The 19212-nt window shown below is 40.0% G+C and overlaps 1 protein-coding gene and 1 long non-coding RNA gene across 15 annotated transcripts in view; both read right to left on the reverse strand.

Annotated features, from left to right (window-relative positions):
• The window catches only part of RBFOX1 (RNA binding fox-1 homolog 1), a 2487135-nt gene that overhangs the window by 323459 nt on the left and 2144464 nt on the right, over positions 1 to 19212 (reverse strand). The gene's annotated exons all lie outside the window — the stretch shown is intronic.
• The window catches only part of LOC126944804 (uncharacterized), a 42774-nt gene continuing 33795 nt past the window's right edge, over positions 10234 to 19212 (reverse strand). Inside the window, exon 2 of the long non-coding RNA XR_007722188.1 lies at positions 10234 to 19084. This is a non-coding gene — a long non-coding RNA (uncharacterized LOC126944804). The remainder of the gene's footprint in view (positions 19085 to 19212) is intronic.

The following is a 19212-nucleotide window of genomic DNA, read 5'->3' on the forward strand; positions in this document are numbered from 1 at the left end:
CTCATGTGTCTGTAGAACTCTGCCAAGAAGGACAGGCTTAATCGTTTCTAGCTCCATGCAATCTGAGATCAGTTTCCTGCTATTTTTGATTATGCAAACACAATAAACACTGATTATGTTTATATGATCTTAATCAAAGGCAACAGAAACAATGTTTTGGTTGCCTGTAAATTAAAAAAAAGCAAAAAAAAAAAAAAAGAATATTTTGTTTTGTTTTGTTTTGTTTGCATCACTCTTTCTTCCCCACAATAGCTGAACAACAAAAGAGCCATTAAGCTCCGGGATGCTTTCACCCTTGCAACAATGGCATAAAATAAAGGTGAAAGTGGAAAATCAAAGACAGCACAAAAACAAAGCTCAAGAAATTAGCACATTAAAACAATCAAGGAAATCCAGAGACTTTTTAAACTGATGGCAAAGCCCTACATGTACTCAGCTTTCTCCAGCATCTAAAAGATGAGGGGCCTTGCTGTTCATGGGATTGTGGGGAGGCCTGGAGTTGATGCAGGATGTGTACCGTAATGGCCCACAGCTGCCACCGACACCATTCCTAATGGCACCCTGAGCCAAAGACCTTCCAGTTTCATCTTTCTTCCAAACACACAGCACCTTTGCAATGTTTGACCACACATTCGAAGAACCTCTCTGAAGATGCATGCTTTTATTTCACAGTTTGAGATCAATGTGCCGTTCTCTTCTTGCCAGCAAACGGGCAATTTTGATAAAAAACGAGGCCCAGGGAGATACAATACTGACAGCTATTGTACATCTATGCATTTGGAAGACAGGGGTATATGAATGAATATCATGTCAGTACGATCCAGTGACTGACGGCCTCAATTCTTGACTTAGAGAATCCATATCCTCTCTTTATCAGATATGTGAAATTAGGCAAATACCTGGGTCTCACTTTTCTTATCTATGAAATGAGAATAATAATAGAACATAGCTCATAGAATTTATTACTAATCCTATACTAATTTAGCAAGATAATGCATGCCAGGTGCTTTGCACAATGGCTGGTGTATGGCAAGCACTCAAAAAACTGCCTCTTTCAGCAACCTACAGAATGGGAGAAATTTTTTGCAATCTATCCATCTGACAAAGGGCTAATATCTAGAATCTACAAAGAAATTAAACAAATTTACAAGAAAAAAACAACCCCATCAAAAAGTGGGCAAAGGATATAAACAGACACTTCTCAAAAGAAGATATTTATGCAGCCAACAAACATATAAAAAATGCTCATCATCACTGGTCATTAGAGAAATGCAAATCAAAACCACAAAGAGATACCATCTTAAGCCAATCAGAATGGAGATCATTAAAAAGTCAGGAAAGAACAGATGCTGGAGAGGATGTGGAGAAATAGGAGCACTTTTACACTGTTGGTGGGAGTGTAAATTAGTTCAACCATTGTGCAAGACAGTGTGGCGATTCCTCAAGGATCTAGAACTACAAACACCATTAGACCCAGTCATCCCATTAACTGGGTATATACCCAAAGTATTATAAATCATGCTGCTATAAAGACACATGCACAAGTATGATTATTGTGTCACTGTTCACAATAGCAAAGACTTGGAACCAACCCAAATGCCCATCAATGATAAAGACTGGATAAAGAAAATGTGGCACATATACACCATGGAATACTATGCAACCACAAAAAAGATGAGATCATGTCCTTTGCAGGGACATAGATGAAGCTGGAAATCATCGTTCTCATCAAACTAATACAGGAGCAGAAAACCAAACATCACATGTTCTCACTCATAAGTGGGAGTTGAATAATGAGAACACATGGACACAGGGAGGGGAACATCACACACCGGAGCCTGTCAGGGGGTGGGGGGAGGGATAACTTTAGGAGAAATACTTAATGTGGATGATGGGTTGATGGGTGCAGCGACCACCATGGCACACGTATACCTGTGTAACAAACCTGCACATTCTGCACATGTACTCCAGAACTTAAAGTACAATAAAGGACCAGTACTACAAGACCAAGCACTTCAGTGAGAAGGAAAGAACATGGGGGATGCAGGTACCCACTTTGTCCTACATCTGATATCTTTGGGGCTGTTGGGATCCCAAACCCAAGAGTCCTCACAATGCCTTGTTTAGCATGTGGCAAAATCTTAAAAGCTGGCCGGGCATGGTGGCTCACACCTGTAATCCCACCACTCTGGGAGGCTGAGGCAGATGGATCACGAAGTCAGGAGTTCGAGACTAGCCTGGCCAACATGGCGAAACTCCGTCTCTACTAAAAATACAAAACACACACACACACACACAAAAATTGCAGGACATGGTGGCATGTGCCTATAATCCCAGCTACTCAGGAGGCTGAAGAAGGGGAATTGCTTGAACCCAGGAGGCAGAGGTTGCAGTGAGCCGAGATCATGCCACTGCACTCCAGCCTAGGTGATAGAGCAAGACTCCATCTTGAAAAAAACAAAAACAAAAACAAAAATCTTAAAAGCTAAAATTCTCACACATACAATAATAACCATCATGACAAACCCACCTTTTGAGATGTCATCTACCAATCGCGTCTCTGTGTAGAAATCAAAACCAGGTACAGGTTTTGAAAACAAGTTTCAATGCCCAACTGAAATGACCGCCACCTCATCTATCGTCCATCTTAGCAAATAACCATGGCCTTTCACCTTTCTGCTAGAACTACTGCAAGCTCACTCCTGCTCTTCCCACTCATACTACCTTCTGTTTGAGACATCTCCATTATTTTCCATGGCACCACTCACCCAAGCCCCAACCTCTCCATCCTGGAATCATTTTAACTCACTCCCTTCACCTTCACTGGGTTTTCCCAGATCTGCCTGTTGATTTTCTACAATGCTACCTCCATTTCCTTCACCTTCCATTTCAGAACCATCTTCCAGTTCAAACCACTATGACCCCTTGCCTGGACTCCTAGACGGCTCCCTAACTGCTCTCCTGCCTCCTTCTCCTGGGCCCCATTGGTCTATGTTTCAGGTGGCAAGCAGTCATCTTTGTGCAATGCAAATCTCTGCATCTGTAATTCATATAAAACACATATTCACTACCTTGGTTAACAAAACTCTGTATGATCTGGCCTTTGCCCAATTCTCAGAGCTCTCTGGTGCCCCTCTCCCCATTTTCCGGGGAGCTTTTCATCTTCCAAAAATTCCAAGTTCTTCTCCTCTTAGGGTATTTTCCTGGAAGGTTCTTTCTCCCTGCCTCGGCATGATTTGCCATTGGGGGCTCAGCTTAAATGCCAACTTAACTCTTCGTAAGGGCCTTTCTAGAGCTCCCCACCACTCTCTAATTATCTGACTTGCACTTGTCACTAACCGTATATTAATTTACACAGTTATTTATTGCTTACCTCCTTTCAACTAGAATGTAAACTGTATGCCAGCAGCATTTTGTTCATACTCTATACCACTGAATACCAAGTGGCTGAGAGGGGTTGGCATTCAATAAATATTTGTTGAGTGAATGAGAGATTCATCCTGACTTACATCTCTATCTGTTGCGAGTCTAAGTCTAGGTTGTGATTACAGGATGGTCTTATTTAACTTATCTTCTCTCCATTACTTCTAAAGTTGGCATGGCCTGCAAACCTGTTCACTCCATGACCCCTCTCCCTCCTAGCTCATTTATTTCCCCATGGGAAAAATAAAGCCCAGATGGATAGATAAATGATACTGCTCAAGATGCTGTAGCCAGAGTAGCAGAAATGTCATTCAAACTCAGCTGTGTCTGGCATGAAAACCCACTGCAATAAGCAGATCTTCAGTATCAGCTCCAAGGCTAAATTCAAGAACCAAAATACCAGGAGAGCCATGTTTTTGCAATGGTGTAAATACACAGGTGCCTGTTGCACCTGAGCCATATATTCCTCATTTTTCATACTGAAGTCTTCAGCAGGAACACCCAAATGACTGTCTCTTTTTCCCTGCTTTTCATATTTATATATATTTCATATATGTATGTTTCCTATGTATATGAAAAGCATAGATAAGCATATATATCTCTCCCACATATATATATATATGAGATGAATGTATGTATATATGTTTTTTTTTCCAGTATTTATACTGATGCTTCTTATACTTGGCATACTTTTTTTTTTTTTTTGGAGAAAGAGTCTCGCTCTGTTGCCCAGGCTAGAGTGCAGTGGTGCAATCTCAGCTCACTGCAACCTCTGCCTTCTGGGTTCAAGCAATTCTCCTGCCTCAGCCTCCTGAGTAGCTGTGACTACAGGCGCGTGCCACCACGCCTGGCTAATTTTTTGTTTTTTTAGTAGAGATGGGGTTTCACCGTGTTAGCCAGGACAGTCTCGATCTCCTGACCTCATGATCTGCCCAACTCGGCCTCCCAAAGTGCTGGGATTACAGGTGTTAGCCACCTTGCCAGGCCATACTTGGGATACTTGAACCTACTTTGCATGATGTAACTTGGATCTGAATACCCTTTGAAGAGGCATTTAATATACAGAATGGGAACTTAAGGCAATTCTGAAATAATATTACATGTTACTTTTAAATTTCTTTATCTTGAAGATGTCATATTCTCAGCCCTCAAATATGAAATGGTTTTCAACATGGAGAATGGGAAATGGAGAATAAGGAGGTCAATGTGTCAGGGAAAGTATTTCCTGATGTACACTGGTAACTCAAAAGATGAATTCCAAGTTTCATTAATTCAGTTGGCACCTCGGCCCTGGCTAGCCTAAAACTCAGATAATTCAAGAGATTTATTTCAGTGTGAAGACTCCATAACCTCAAACACTTAAAACAACGTCACTAACATATTTGCCATCCGCTTTTTTTTTTGTTTCCCTCCACTGGGGAGCCTGATTCTGTCCAAACAGAGAAGTTATATTATCTTATAAATATGTTTATGTTTGTTTGGGTTTTTTTTTTCATTTTTATGGGTACATAGTAGGTGTGTATGTTTACGGGATACATGAGATGATTTGATATAGGCATGCAATGTGAAATAAGCACATCCTGGAGAATGGGGTAAACAAGAATTTCCCATTCTTGAATGAAGCACAGAACAAGACTCTGTACCAAGAACACCTGCTAGAATCAGGGTCTAAGATCAACTTGATACTGCATTTTTTTTTCTTTAGATGCCAAAGAAAATTCTCTACTCCTTAGGCATTTTCTGACCTTGCTTACCATACGTCAAGTTTAATGAACAGCTCATTGGCTAGATGTCCCTTCTTTTGTCTTCAACGTGGAACCCTTTACAGGGAGATGTCTAAAGGCAAATATCTAAACTAAACGTACTCGATGTAGGCAGCTTACAGCTCCTTGATTTAATTGCATTACACGTTTATAAGTAGGGAGCAATTTACTCTGAAGTGGTACTTACGCATTATTCCTCTTGGCTTCTCCAGGAAGCACTTGGGCTAAATTTCTATTTAATGTATGCTGGCTTTGGAACGTACGTACAAATAGCGGGATGTGTATTAACGTTTTAATTATGTGGCTATCCTCTGTTAGAAAATGAATCCAGGATGGACACAGACTTTAATTCCTTTTAACTATGAAAAACACTGTTCTTGCCATCTTGCACATTAATCAGTCTCTTAAAATGTGGATCTTCACTGGCTTACAGCAAGAAAATGGAATCAATTCGGTGAGTTATGCCATTTCCTCTCCTGTACTATCTTTGTAACGCTGTCAGTATTTAATAAGCACTAACAAGAAACCGAGCACTTTCATTTAATTAAAGTCATATATCATGTTTAATAATTAGTCATAATCAAGGTGAATGATTAGCTAGAAAAGATATGAAAAATATACATTCCAGAGCAGCTTAAAGTCACATTTTTTAAAAGTCCAAAATAAACTCTTGAGGGCTGTGGATAGCTTTAAGTATGATATAATTTATGAAATGAAATAAATCTCAAGTGTTAAAATATTTAGTGGAACGGAGAATAATGAGTCCAGATAGGATTAGTTTAATTAGTTTACTGAAATGGAGTCTTCATCGTGGCTAAGTGTGATACATTGGCTTTTGTCACTTGAAATAAAAAATAGGTAATTAGTCCCTACTCAAATATATTGTTTTCTCAGAATAGGTTGAATTTTACTTTAGGCAGCAATCCAGAACCAACTTACAATTGATTTATAAATGCTACGAGAAAAGATCATCCTTCAGACAACTTAAGAATCCAATCACTTAAAAACAGGATTCTCAAAGAGAGAAACATTTCGTCCCCCCAGGGGACATTGAGCCAAGTCCAGAGACATTTTTGGGCATCATAGTGTGGGGAGAACTACAGTTGGCATTTAGGAGGTAGAGACCAGAGACGCCACCAAACACCCAACAAAGCACTCAGCAGTCCCCACATAGAGAATTATGCAGCTCAGCGTCCACACTGCCAAGGTTGAGAAACCCTGATATAAACAGTAAATTCACTATCTAAATGTCTATGTCAACCATTAGAGGGAAAGTGTGCCCACTGTTTCTAACTTGCAAATTCCAAATCCACATGGCGGTACGTTTGCATTTTTCCTACTGAATAAACTAAAAATTGAAAAATAATAAGAGCGACATCCCAAAATAATGTATAACACTGAAGGAGAACAGGCATTGATGCCAAAAACAAATTCTCTTTTTAGGGTATATTCATGCAACAGAACACTGTGAAGCTGTTAAAAAACAATAATAAAAAAGGCAGGGTAAACAATGTATGAACCCATTTTTGTAGTCTATATATTTTACAAATATATCACTGAGAAAACAGGAATTTCAGAAATGAAGAATAGGAGTTATGTGTGTGTTTAAGAATTTTAAATTTCAAACATAGTTTTCTTTCGAATTACTTTTAGTATTTACACCTTTTCTCACAAGTTATATGCATTACTTGTACAATAAGGCAATATTATGAGCCAACAAGGAAAACAAGAAAAGTCAGGTCCCATAAAAATTTCTACTTGCACCTGGGTTTGAGAGACGTGACCTCAACCCCTTTGATGGAAGCCCTGAGATGAGAGGCCGTTTTAAGTTTAACGTGGGAGAAGTTCAAGCATCTAGAACTATCTGCGTCTGTTTACTCTGCTGTGAAGCCAGAAGACTGGGTTTGTTTGATGCATAACATCTCTAGTGTATTCACAAACTATGACCTAAATATTAAACACTCATGTAGACAAAATACCAAGAAAGTGTTTCATGCAAGACAGAACACTGGATAGACCTGTCTATTTTCACTGGGAAGTCTGGAAATTCAAAACCCCACTCTCAAAATACTGTTCTTTCTCTCCATTTTCCCCTTTACGCTTTCGGGAGGATATTTAAAAAGCCTGCGATTCTTGAAAATCACTAACATCTTGGAAGAGAAGGTTAGCAAGAGGGAAAAGTCCTCTGCTTCTGTGAAATCTGAATTTCTCATTAGGGATTTTAAGTTTATTATTACATTTCTTATTCTCCCCTAGAGAATGGATTTCTAGCTGTGGCTATGGCCATGGAACATTCAGGTGCAAACGAAAACAGTTGTATGAAACGGCTGGGTTTTTGTCCTAGCAAAGACAAAACATTTGGATGATCAGTGGTGTGAGCTGCCGCCAGTGTCTGAATTGAAAGCAGATCAGAGTTTGGAAACAGTGGTTTTTGGTTTTTGTTTTGTTTTGTTTTTTTTAAATACAAATGTCTATCAATAGGGAAACTGGTTGTTTAAATTACAGTACATTGAAAGATGATTACCAGACAGATGTTAAGACTGAAGTAGATAATTTATATGTGCCAACATTGAAAAGCTTACACATTATTTTTAAGTGGTAACACAGTCATAGACACAAAGTCACTTATATTAAGCGTCTATGTTCTAAATGTGTATATTTTTTAACGTGCACAGGAAATATCTGGAAAGATATGTACTAAACAATTATTAAATGAAGGGGGAGGGAGGAAGGGAAGGAGAAAAAGACATTTTTTATTTCATACAATTCTATGTGGTGAAGGTGGTGATTTTTTAAACTCCGAGCATTTCTGACTCTGAAATCTTACTGTGATGTAGTTCAGACATACCAAAAGGCATATAGAGAAACACAAATACTGGCCGGGCACAGTAGCTCACACCTGTAATCTCAGTGTTTTGGGAGGCTGAGGTCAGAGGACTGCTTGAGGCCAAGAGTTCCAGACCAGCCTGTGAAACAGAGCAAGACATCCTTTTCTAAAAATTTTCTTTTAAAAAAAAAGGTCGTGTATGCCTTTGGACCTAGCTACTTGGAAGACTGAGGCAGGAGGATTGCTTAAGCCCAGAAGGCCAAGGCTGTGAGGTGAGCTATGATGATGCCACTGTACCCCAGATGGGTGATAAGGCAAGACCCTACCTAGAAACGAAAAAAAGGAAAGAAAGGAAAAGAAGGAAGAAAGAGAAAGAATGAAGGAAAGACAGGAGAGGAAAAGAGAAGAGAGGATATATGTGGAATGAAGTAATGAATATACAGATAAATGAATGAATCATCTTTCACACATTCAAGTGCTATAAAGTTATACTGATGAAGAATTATGCCATAGACAATTGTAAAGCATTTTTTCCTGCTCTGCAAACACAGATTCCAAAGCACAGGGGGGAAAAGGAAGGGAAGGGAAGGGAAGGGAAGGGAAGGGAAGGGAAGATGGGAAGACGGGAAGAAGAGAAGAAGGGGAAAAGGATGATATTCCTGTAGATATGACCCAGCTTAAGAAATAATTTTAGTGTGGCTAAATCCCCTGGCTGAAACCCTCCTGAGATGTACTCCTCTGCCTCACCTCTACAAGAGACAATATTCTGAATTTTGAGTTTCTTTTTTGTCTATATATACGTTTTCCAAGTACGTATGCACTTCTGAACAGCAGAGAGTATGAAAACCCCTGTATATTTTAATTTTTTGAGTAAATTATCCACAGTCACAACGGCAGAAGCCATTCTTCGTATATAAAGCACCAATTCATTTATTCCCACTGCTTTCTAGTATTCCATTGCACACAAGTGTTCTATTTTCTTATTCTCTCCAATTAGGCTATTATTGAAGTATTTTTGTTTCCTCCATCAGATAATAATATTATTATTATTTTAAAACAGTCTAAAAATAAGATACTCTTTTGGACAGAAAGAGGCAGGAGACAGTTACCATTGAAACTCCTGAGTTTATGGTGAAATCAAAAAGCTAAACTTCATTCAGTCTCAGCTCTTTTTCTCTTCCAAACACTCCCCTTAACCTTGAGAGGAAAGAGAGTTTACTACTACCCCTACTATTAACAACGAGTGATGACATTGGCTGCCATTATTAAATATTTACGACTGGCCAGAAGCATACCCAGTGCCACATTTCTATGAGATAAGTACTGTTAATATTGCCAGGTCGTAGACAAAGTAACTGCATTTAGAGACTAGATAACTAAGCTTGCAGTCCACCAGATTCTAAATGTCGGTGGTAGGATATCCTTCAAGGTCTGTCTGCCCTCCTGTTGTGTCTTCTGGTGAAACAGTGATAATCCACAGAAGTCCTTCATTATTGCCACGTAATAAGACACCACCCCACATCGTTGGAAGGTCCTTATTGTGCGCTGCAAGAGGAATGGTCAAGGAATGAGGCTGACTTTGCAGGGTGCCCAACAAGAGTGTTCGTGTTCTGCAGAACTTAGATCAGCCATTGAGAAAAACAGCAGAAAGCTCACCAGCTTTGGCGGAGGCAGGGAAAAAGGAAGTGCCTGGGAAATAAAAGCCTATATTGCAAGGTCAAAACTGAATTTGTACCAAGCATTCTTCATAAAAAAGAAGGAAGAAAAACAATGAGCCTAATGCTTCTCCCACCACCATGTCCCAAATTAAAAGCATCCCTAGGTTGGAGCTGCCACTGGCTTGGCAGAAATGACATATGCAGTTGGAAAATCACCCAACACAGAAATGTTACACAAGTACCAGCCAGCTCAGAAGGCTTGGAAGACAGCAGTTCTGGGATGAAATGGATTCCACTAACATTGTTCCACCTCATCCTTGTCAGGGACTCTCCAGGGGGCTTGGCTTGGTGAGGTCTGGCTAGCAAACACATATTCTCATTCCCTACACCTTAGACCTTGAACGACAGAAGCTTGGTCATCACCACTACATTTCTCTTGTCTCCCGATCCTCCCTGCCTTCAGGAGGAAAAGATTCAAGATAGGAGATGGTTTAGTGCACATGCTCATCGCAGCTTCCTGCATGATGTAACAACTTCCCACTCAGCAACCATAAATCTCATACTGCCTTACTCTGCCACCCATCAAAGTCCTTCTCCACCTGACTGATCTACTTCTCAGTTTTTCTTTTCTGCCTCCTACTTCTCCATTAGAATCCTCTAGCCACCCAAGCCTCTTTCCTCTTCTTCAGGCATGCCAAGCTTATTCTAACTTTAGAGACTTTGCACATTCTGTTCCCTGTGTTCTTCTTCTCCATACTTCCCTGGCTGTCTTCTTTCCTGTCCCAGTTAAAATGTCCCCGCCTTAAACCTTCCCTGAATCTCCAAACTACAGGAGCATCAATCCCCTATTCGCTATTTCATCACCTGGTATATTTCACTTCGCTGCACTTGTTACTCTCAATTCCTTCTTATTTGTTTACCACCTATCTCTCCCACTAAATTTAAGTTCTGAGACAGCAGGGACCTAGATGTCTTGTTTACCCCTGTGTCTCTGGTGCCTGAAATTGTTCTCAGATCCCAGAGAGGTTCTATATAAACATATGTGGAATGAATTAATGAATATACAAATAAAGGAATGAATCGTCTTTCAGATATTCAAGTGCCATAAAGTTATACTGATAAAGAATAATGCCATAGATAGTTCTAAAACATTTTTTTCCTGCCCTGAAAATACAGATTTCAAAGCACAGGGGTTTAAATTCTCCTTAGGCTGTTACTACAGTAATTTTTTTCCAAATGATTGATGTGTTAGCCAAGCTGTCATATTGAATATATCTTAATGATGAAATGATTCTTCAGAAACTCTTCCTGTGTGTCACCTATAATGACATATGAAGAAGGTAAACAGGACTGGTTCTTGTGAATGAGATGTCTGCTAATTGGTTCAGCACATAAGTGCACGCCACCACCTCACATGGGTGATACTGACTGCCTGCGCCCCAATATCATTTGCTTTAGGAGCAGTGGAGGTCACTGACATATGCCAGAGCACTTCTTGTCAAGTAAATCTCCATGAATGAAATAGAACAAAGTCAAGAATGATTTAAACTGGTATTTTATTTTATCTAAATAAGTTCATTTAAACGGATACAAAAGGTAACTTCCTGAATAGATTACCTTCATGTAAGATACCATGAAAAAAAAAAACAAGTGGAAACTGAAAGCTCTTTAACTTTAAACATTTATATCTTCCATCTGTTTTGTAGAAATCTTTATAGGGACCTATGGAAATCACTGCTTTTCCAAGCAACCACATGATGCTTAGGGACATAAAAGGATACTATGTTTATCTTTTGCATGAGGCCAGTCATTCATACAACATGGGTCTAGGCACTGGGTACCTCCTAGGAAACCCAGACACTGGTAGAGAAGTTTTATGTTTCACGAGAGATGACTACTGCTTTTAACAGCTCTGAATTCTACCCATCTCTACTGCAAGGCACATCAGCCAAGATGAACTCAGTTTTTTACACTGATGTTTAAACTTTCCAGTTATTTAAGAGTCTAAAACCTAGATTAATTATACTTGTACTTCAGAAAAAAATTCCTTTGCTGCATGAACCATGAAAACAAAATGCACTGATGATCTTTAAATGACCCAGAAACCAAGATAATTATAGTTGTAATTAATTACATAACATGACGTCCCCTGATAGCTAGCTGGAGGTCTAACCCAGAAAACTCCAAGGTTGGAAAATTTGAATGTAGGGACTTATCACAGATGCAGAGCCATGGTAAGCACTCACCAATTTCTAATCTTTCTCCCAGCATGTCTGACCTCAGGCAAAAATCACTTAACCTGTTCTTATCTCCAATGCTTATCTGTGAAATGGGGATGAAAGTCCTGGATCACCTCAAAGGGGATGCTGTGTTGAGTCATACATTAGCAATGTGAAATAAAATGATTTCACAGGGAATACAGTCGAGAAATTTTAATAAAGCTGAGCTGCTAATAGAATGGGATTAAGAGCCAGTAAGTGCCAATATAATGCCATTTATCAGAATTTCATCTAAAACAGCTTTCACGGTATCACATCAATATATATATTGACATACCTCATACACATATATGTTCCAAAAATTCAGTGATTCTTTGCTTACTAAATATTTGTATTATCTTGTATTGTTTTAGAAAAGTGCCTTAGAAATGTATACCTCCTTGTTTTACAATGCACTTTTTTAGAACAACAAAAAATAAAACCAAAACTCATGTCTGAGTGTCTGGCACAAGATCCCATTCCCCGGCTTGTGGGATGGGGGTTTGGCCCACCAATGGCTCTAGTTCTTGAATCTACATTTCCCCTTCACTTCGCATTTAAGGCAGGACATGGGCACAAGGTCTTCCCTCTGCAAAGTAGCTCATATCAAATATTACTTGCCCCAAGTAGTACCGACATAAAAATGTTGCTAGTGCCATAATTACAAAGTAGATTTAAATGATTCATTAAAGCATGGGGAGAGAGAGTAGGAGAGGAACCCAGAGAGATCATCCATTTTATTTGTCACTATATTTATTTATAGGCAAGGTGCTCTCAGGACAAATTTTACTAAACCAATAAGGAACACAGAATTGTAACACAGAATGACTTTCAGTTACTGTTTATGCGAGTCCCCTATCCACCTTTTGGGAAGAACTAGGGAATCAAGAAGAGTATAAACCCATTTGTCAAATGCACTCAAGAACAGCTGGGTACACCCAAAACATCTGATGCTTAAAAAAAAAAAAAAAAAAAAACCTCTCGTAACATATGGGAGCCCAATGCAGGTCTCTCTTTCCTGGATTGAGACTCTATAGCCACTAATTTGTCTTGATACTCTTACCAGTAAAAAGGGGTTTCTGGATATTCCATTTTAATTTATCCTAAGTAGATATTGCTATAATTATCAGAAGTACAAACACATTAGACTGGTATTACCTTGAGACTGATAAGATGGGATAGAAGTAGTTTTGGAATGAGGCTGTCCTGTCTTTGAATACAGACTTTGTCATTTAGTAGTGATTTGGTCATTGAAACGATGTACTTCTCTGATCTTCAGAATCTTTATCATAGGATAGGGATAACGATATTAATCTCCCAACGTTACTGAAAAGATTAAGGAGGATAATGCGAAATGGCTAGCATAATGTCTGAGACATAGCAGAAACCAAAAATGTTCTTTCTCCTCCTTAAACATAGGCCTATCTACTCTAATAAAGCCAGATGGGCATAAACGGAGAATATCTCTACATCTCCTCTCACCAAGATAGATGTTGTACACATTAATTTAAATTACTCCAGGCTCCATTTAAATTTGTAAGTGCTAAGGCCTTTAAATACTAGTGCTGGCAGGTCATGGAAGAGGAACTTTCTGGATGGAATGAAAAGTATGCTATCATCAGCTATTTCAAAATACCCAGTTGTTTGAGATAAGGTGGCCAAACCTCACCGTGGTAACTCTAGGTTGCCGAGATATCTTGATGCTGTGAAAACAAAGCCATAAAAAAACTCTTGGGAGCACAAGAAGAGGACCGAATATGTGTCGAAGACAAAAGAGGGAATGTTTAGGTATTTCTAGAAGATTCCTGCCATTTTTTGTTTTTACTTTTTTTTGTTTTTAGTTTGGACACGACAATCACCCCTTCGTCTCATGCAAATTAATCTCCCTGTCAGGTTAAAAATGTGGAGGTGGGGTTAGGATTGCTAAGAGCCAGGTATATTCCTTGAGTAAAAAGCATTAATATACATATTGGCTTAAGGCTACAGTCTGCTGGATACGGTTACGCCATATCTCGGAACTCAAGCCCTAATGAATTATTCAACTCAGCAGAATAATCCAGCATAACTAGAAATAAGCAGCACATTCATTTGAGGGGAATGTTGTAGGGAGGACAGACAGGAATATTTATTTAGTGTTTATCTGTATTGTACCAAACACCTTAAGAAGGACATTCCGCCATTCCCCTTACACGGCGAACACACGGAGGCTCAGAAAAAGATAAGAAATGTGATTCCACAGGATGGTAAATGTTTGACCCCATACTGAATCCCCCAAATTCACGCTCCATGCCATTCCCACTATTTCACATCATCTGCAAACCCTGGCACTTGCAATAAAGTGCCTATTGGTGGCCCTTTGTTCCACGCCATCAGAGCTGCAGAAAAGCTCGCGTTGTATCTGGGTCTATCTGCCTCTCCATGTGTGTCTCAGAAAGATACTTTATCTTTCAAGTTTTATGGCTCATATCTGTGACTAAAATATCATTTATGACAATTCCCATCTGCTAAGCTTCAAAAGTGATATAGTTTCATTGCAAAGGGCTGCTACGAGGAGCCTAAGTTATAAGCCAAGATTTGAGTGGAATCAGAATGTACCTAAACTCTCTCTCACGAGAAGCTGAGCATTTAAGAACGTGAACGTGTCCATTTTCTTGAAAAAAGTTGCTCCATGAATGTTTCCAGGCCCCAAAGTGTGCGGCCTGGTGTCTTCCCCAACACCGGTACAAAGAGCTGGTCCCCTGCAACAATCAATTATTGCAATGATCAGCTGCAATAATTGACCATTGCAAATATTGCTGCCGACACAGGTCAGACCCCATTTCTTATTCTGAGCAAAAAAGCAGAAGGCCTGGTTCCTCTGTCATCTCTGACAGTTATAGACTGGCTGTGGACCTTCTTAAAGATTAAGGCTTGCCCGGGCATTCTCTTTTGGCCATCTCCTGTTCACAGTCCAGCATTTATTACAAAGGGACTGGAGATTAACACCATCTATTCTGCCAGGAGAAAATGCACATCACTTAGTGGTCTCACAAAACGGAGACACTGTAGAATGACACAGAGCTGCCCTCCATTTCCCAGCTCAGGATCACTGTTCCTCTTAATAGTACCTGTAGCTTTGCTTCAAGACTGTCTTCATTATAACACGTATTGTGATCTTTATGTTCTAATTTCAAATGTAACATATGTTCCTTAGGTTGGTGCAAAACTAATTGTGGTTTTTGCAATTAAAAGTAATGCCATTTCTATGTTTTTAAACTTCTATAAATTTCAAAACTATAGAAAAGCTCAAAGCCACCTAGAAGCAAAATACTTTTTGTGTATTTGAGTATAACTTCTCTCTCTCTATCTCCTGCTGTTCTCTTTTCCTCCTTCTCTTCCTCCCTCCCTTTCTCCCTCTCTTCTCCTTTTCCCATTGCAGCTTTTTACAGTGATACAAAAATTCTCAGTAAGCCCCCAATAAACATAGTAATAATCCTAATTTATTACGGAAGAATGGAAAAAGAATACCGGGTACACAGGCTGCCCCTCCACCATTCCGTGCACTTAGCAGACATTATGAATTGATTCTGAAACTCCTCTTTCCTGAGTCAGATGCCACCCTCCTCCAGACAGAGCTCCTAACAGCCACTACTAATCAATCAGGGTTGGCAGAAGATGTGACTTCTCTTTCTGTACATGGCCACAGCCTTCAATGAGCTTACACTCTAACTTGTCAACACAGATAAATAAAACAAATAAAGAGGCATAAGGAGAACTTCAAGCAAAATCATATTACAAAGGCAAATATCAGACACCTGGCACAGACGAGGCAGTTGTCTGATCTTAAGCAGGGTGAACACGGTGTCCTTTAGAGCCTGCTAGTACCGATATGATCCCGCTCTCATGGAATCTGAAGTGTGAAGTGGTTACTCATCCTTATGTGAACTCCAGCTCCGAGACCCAAATAGGATGTCTGTACTGATGGTGAGAACTGAGTAGCATTATAGATAGTAGGAAGTAAGTTTTGAATCACATCTTTAAAATGTAAGTTATGAGACACCAGCTTTTGAACCCAGCAATCACACTGCTAGGAAATTAACATGGCAGTAAGAAGTAACTAGGGCCCATATATGTGTTTTATTTATATATCTCTATCAGATAACTCAGTATATTCATGTGTAACATTAATGTTTATAACGGAAAAAAAAAAAGGAATTAAGGGAATGACTTAAATAAGGTATGTCACAGCCACCTAGTGTGGAAAAACTGAAGAAGGCTCCATGGCATATTATCAAGTGAAATAAAGCATGATAAAGTCACACAGGGCATTTAGTCTGATGTGGCTTTTTTTGTCATTATGTGAAAACAACATATACCTGTATACACATGTATGTATCATATATGTGCATATTTTTTCTTTTTTGGAGATGGAGTTTTGCTCTTGTTGCCTAGGCTGGGATGCAGTGGCATAATCTCGGCTCACGGCAACCTCCGCCCCCTGGGTTCAAGCGATTCTCCTGCTTCAGCATCCTGAGTAGCTGGGATTATAGGCGCCTGCCACCACACCCAGCTAATTTTTGTAGTTTTAGTAGAGACAGGGTTGCACCATGTTGGCCAGGCTGGTCTCAAACTCCTGACCTCAAGTTATCCGCCTGCCTCGGCATCCCAGAGTTCTGGGATTACAGGCATGATCCACCGCGCCTGGCCATATATGTGCATAGCTATACACCATGGTGCTTTTTTCTCTCCCCTAATGGCCATTGATGCTGATTAGCTTTAGTTAGATCCAAGATTTGGAGATGGACTTCATTTCGCCTCTTCCTCTGCTAGTATCATTCGAATTATTAATCACGGGCATGTACCACTTTAAGCAGAAAAAAAAAGTGTACTGGTTAATCTCAGTGGTGGGACTGTGGCACATGTGTTTACTTCTTGATTCTTCCTGGGACACATACAACACACAAATGTTACGTTAAAGAAGTAAATTCTGAGCTTCAAGTGATGGGGCCAGGTTGGAAGGGAGAAGGGCAGAAGGAGAGGAAAAACCAGGCCTTGGCATTTACGAAAACATCAGAAAGGCTTCTGAAAACCTGCATAAAACTAAAGGCGCTTAGAGGAGAGCAGAACAAAACATAGGCAAGTCAAAAATACAGAGACATCCATCCCAATAAAATACCTGTCCTGCTGAGGCTGCAATTTCCCGAATGGGGCTTTGCTTCTGGGGTCACCATGCATTAGTATTCCACTCACCCTGGCTGCAGTCACCATTTCTCTCCATTTCTTTTTGACCTCAAGCATTTTATGCATAAATGTCAGTGTTCTTTGCAATTAATCATGCCTACCAAAGACTAATTGTGGACAACAGTCCTGCAATTAGCAAAAATGCGTTTCAAATATGCATGAATGTTCAGAAAGCACTCACATTCCAAAACCTCGGGTACCTAAACAGGAAAATTGGCCACTATTTCACAAGTCCCTTTCAAATTCAATATGAACTAGCAAGATAATCAGATCATAGCTGATGGCACCCATGCCTAGGGTCTGCTAATGAGAAAATGGTATCCTGAAATGCATGCTATGAACTTTGCAAGGCAGAACATCTGAAAATATCAAGCATGTCCTTTAGAGGAGTTAAAAAGAGTGGGGAGGAAGCAGGGGGGAAAAAGAGAAAGTGAGGCAGATAGAACTTATCTGAGTTGATAAAAAACAAAGATCGCTTTGATTGAAAAATACAGTGATTCCTGGCAGATATAATTGGACAAGTCAGAATCAGTTACAGGAGTCACATACATCACAATCTACCTCCAAATACCATTACTGTAGTTAGACCCTAGTTACTCATCACCGATAGACCAACCTAGATAACATGTCTGCTTCTTAGTATTTTGTCTTAATGTGTACCAAGAAAATAACTTAGAGCAGTGGTTCTCAATCAATGGCAACTTTGCTCCATTCCCCTCCCCAGGGGACAATGGCAGTGTTTGGTTGTCATAATGAGGGAAGGGGTGCTACTGGCATCCACAGGGAGGAGTCCAGGGATACTGCCAATTGTCCTACGGTACACAGGGAAGCCCTTCAACAACAGAATTTTCTGGCCATAATCAATAGTGCCAAGCTTGAAAATGTCAATAGTCTCAAGGTTCAGAAGCTGACTTAGAGTAATTAAAAAGTATGCATTCTGGGATGAGAAAGCCTATCTCAAGGCTCTGACGCATAACAGCATTACGGCTTCAAGCAAGCCTGTTAACATTTACAAGCTTCAGTTTCTTCCTCTGTAAAGTGGGGACAAGCCTTGCTGCTTTGCGGGCTGGCTGGAAAAAACGTGAGATAATGGAAGTGACAGTACTTGTCCCAGAATTAATGGGAGCTATTATGATCATTGCATTATTATTATTATTATTTACTTATTTTTCAATCACATGACAAAACAGAAGCACAACAAACTTGTTGGAAAGGTGTGCTATTGCTAATCAGACACCATGGCAAATAACCCCTCCATCCTCCCAGGAATAAACTAGTCTCACTTCAAACAATTGTTACAGTTAGAATCCAATTGACTCCAGACAAAAGTATGGAGATAATCAGCATATTAAAGCCAACACTATAACCATATGTTAATTATGTAAATGATTCATTTTAATCAGCTAGAACCATGTAAAGAGTAACTAGGAATGCAAATGCAGGGAGTTATTAAAAACCTCATTATTATTCATCTTGGTTCCATGTGTGAACGTAGCCATCCAAACAGATGAATTAATAGCGAGAGGAGAGATGAAAGGGCTTGAGGGAGAGTCTGCGGGACACCATCTGTCTGCCTTTGCTTCTTGCTAGGGCCTCCACTTTGCAGAAAAGCTGGATGAAGCATGCAAGAGCAGGCTTTGAGCTTCCTCTGGAAGACCTGGTCAGCCCCCGAGAGCTGCAGGAACATGTGGTTTCTGTTTGTTTGGGTGTGTTTGCTTTTTACTGTTGGGCTGGGGGAAGGTGGCATGGCTTGGAGTCAATCTCCTCTATTAAGTAGACTGTGGGTCCCACCAGACAGGGATCCCCCAATCCATGCCTGAGCTGTGAAAAACCTCCTTCTTCCTCCTTTTCCGTTTTCTCTTCCACCTTCATTACAACTTTTACCACCACCACACTATTTCTTCACCATCCTCCTGCTCGAGCCAGGAGGATCACCTAGGACTTCTTCCTCTGTTGCGGAGGATCACCTAGGACTTCTTCCTCTGTTGCGGAGGATCACCTAGGACTTCTTCCTCTGTTGCGGAGGATCACCTAGGACTTCTTCCTCTGTTGCGGAGGATCAC

This window comes from Macaca thibetana, chromosome 20, assembly GCF_024542745.1.
Source record: "Macaca thibetana thibetana isolate TM-01 chromosome 20, ASM2454274v1, whole genome shotgun sequence".
NCBI classification, from domain to species: domain Eukaryota; kingdom Metazoa; phylum Chordata; class Mammalia; order Primates; family Cercopithecidae; genus Macaca; species Macaca thibetana.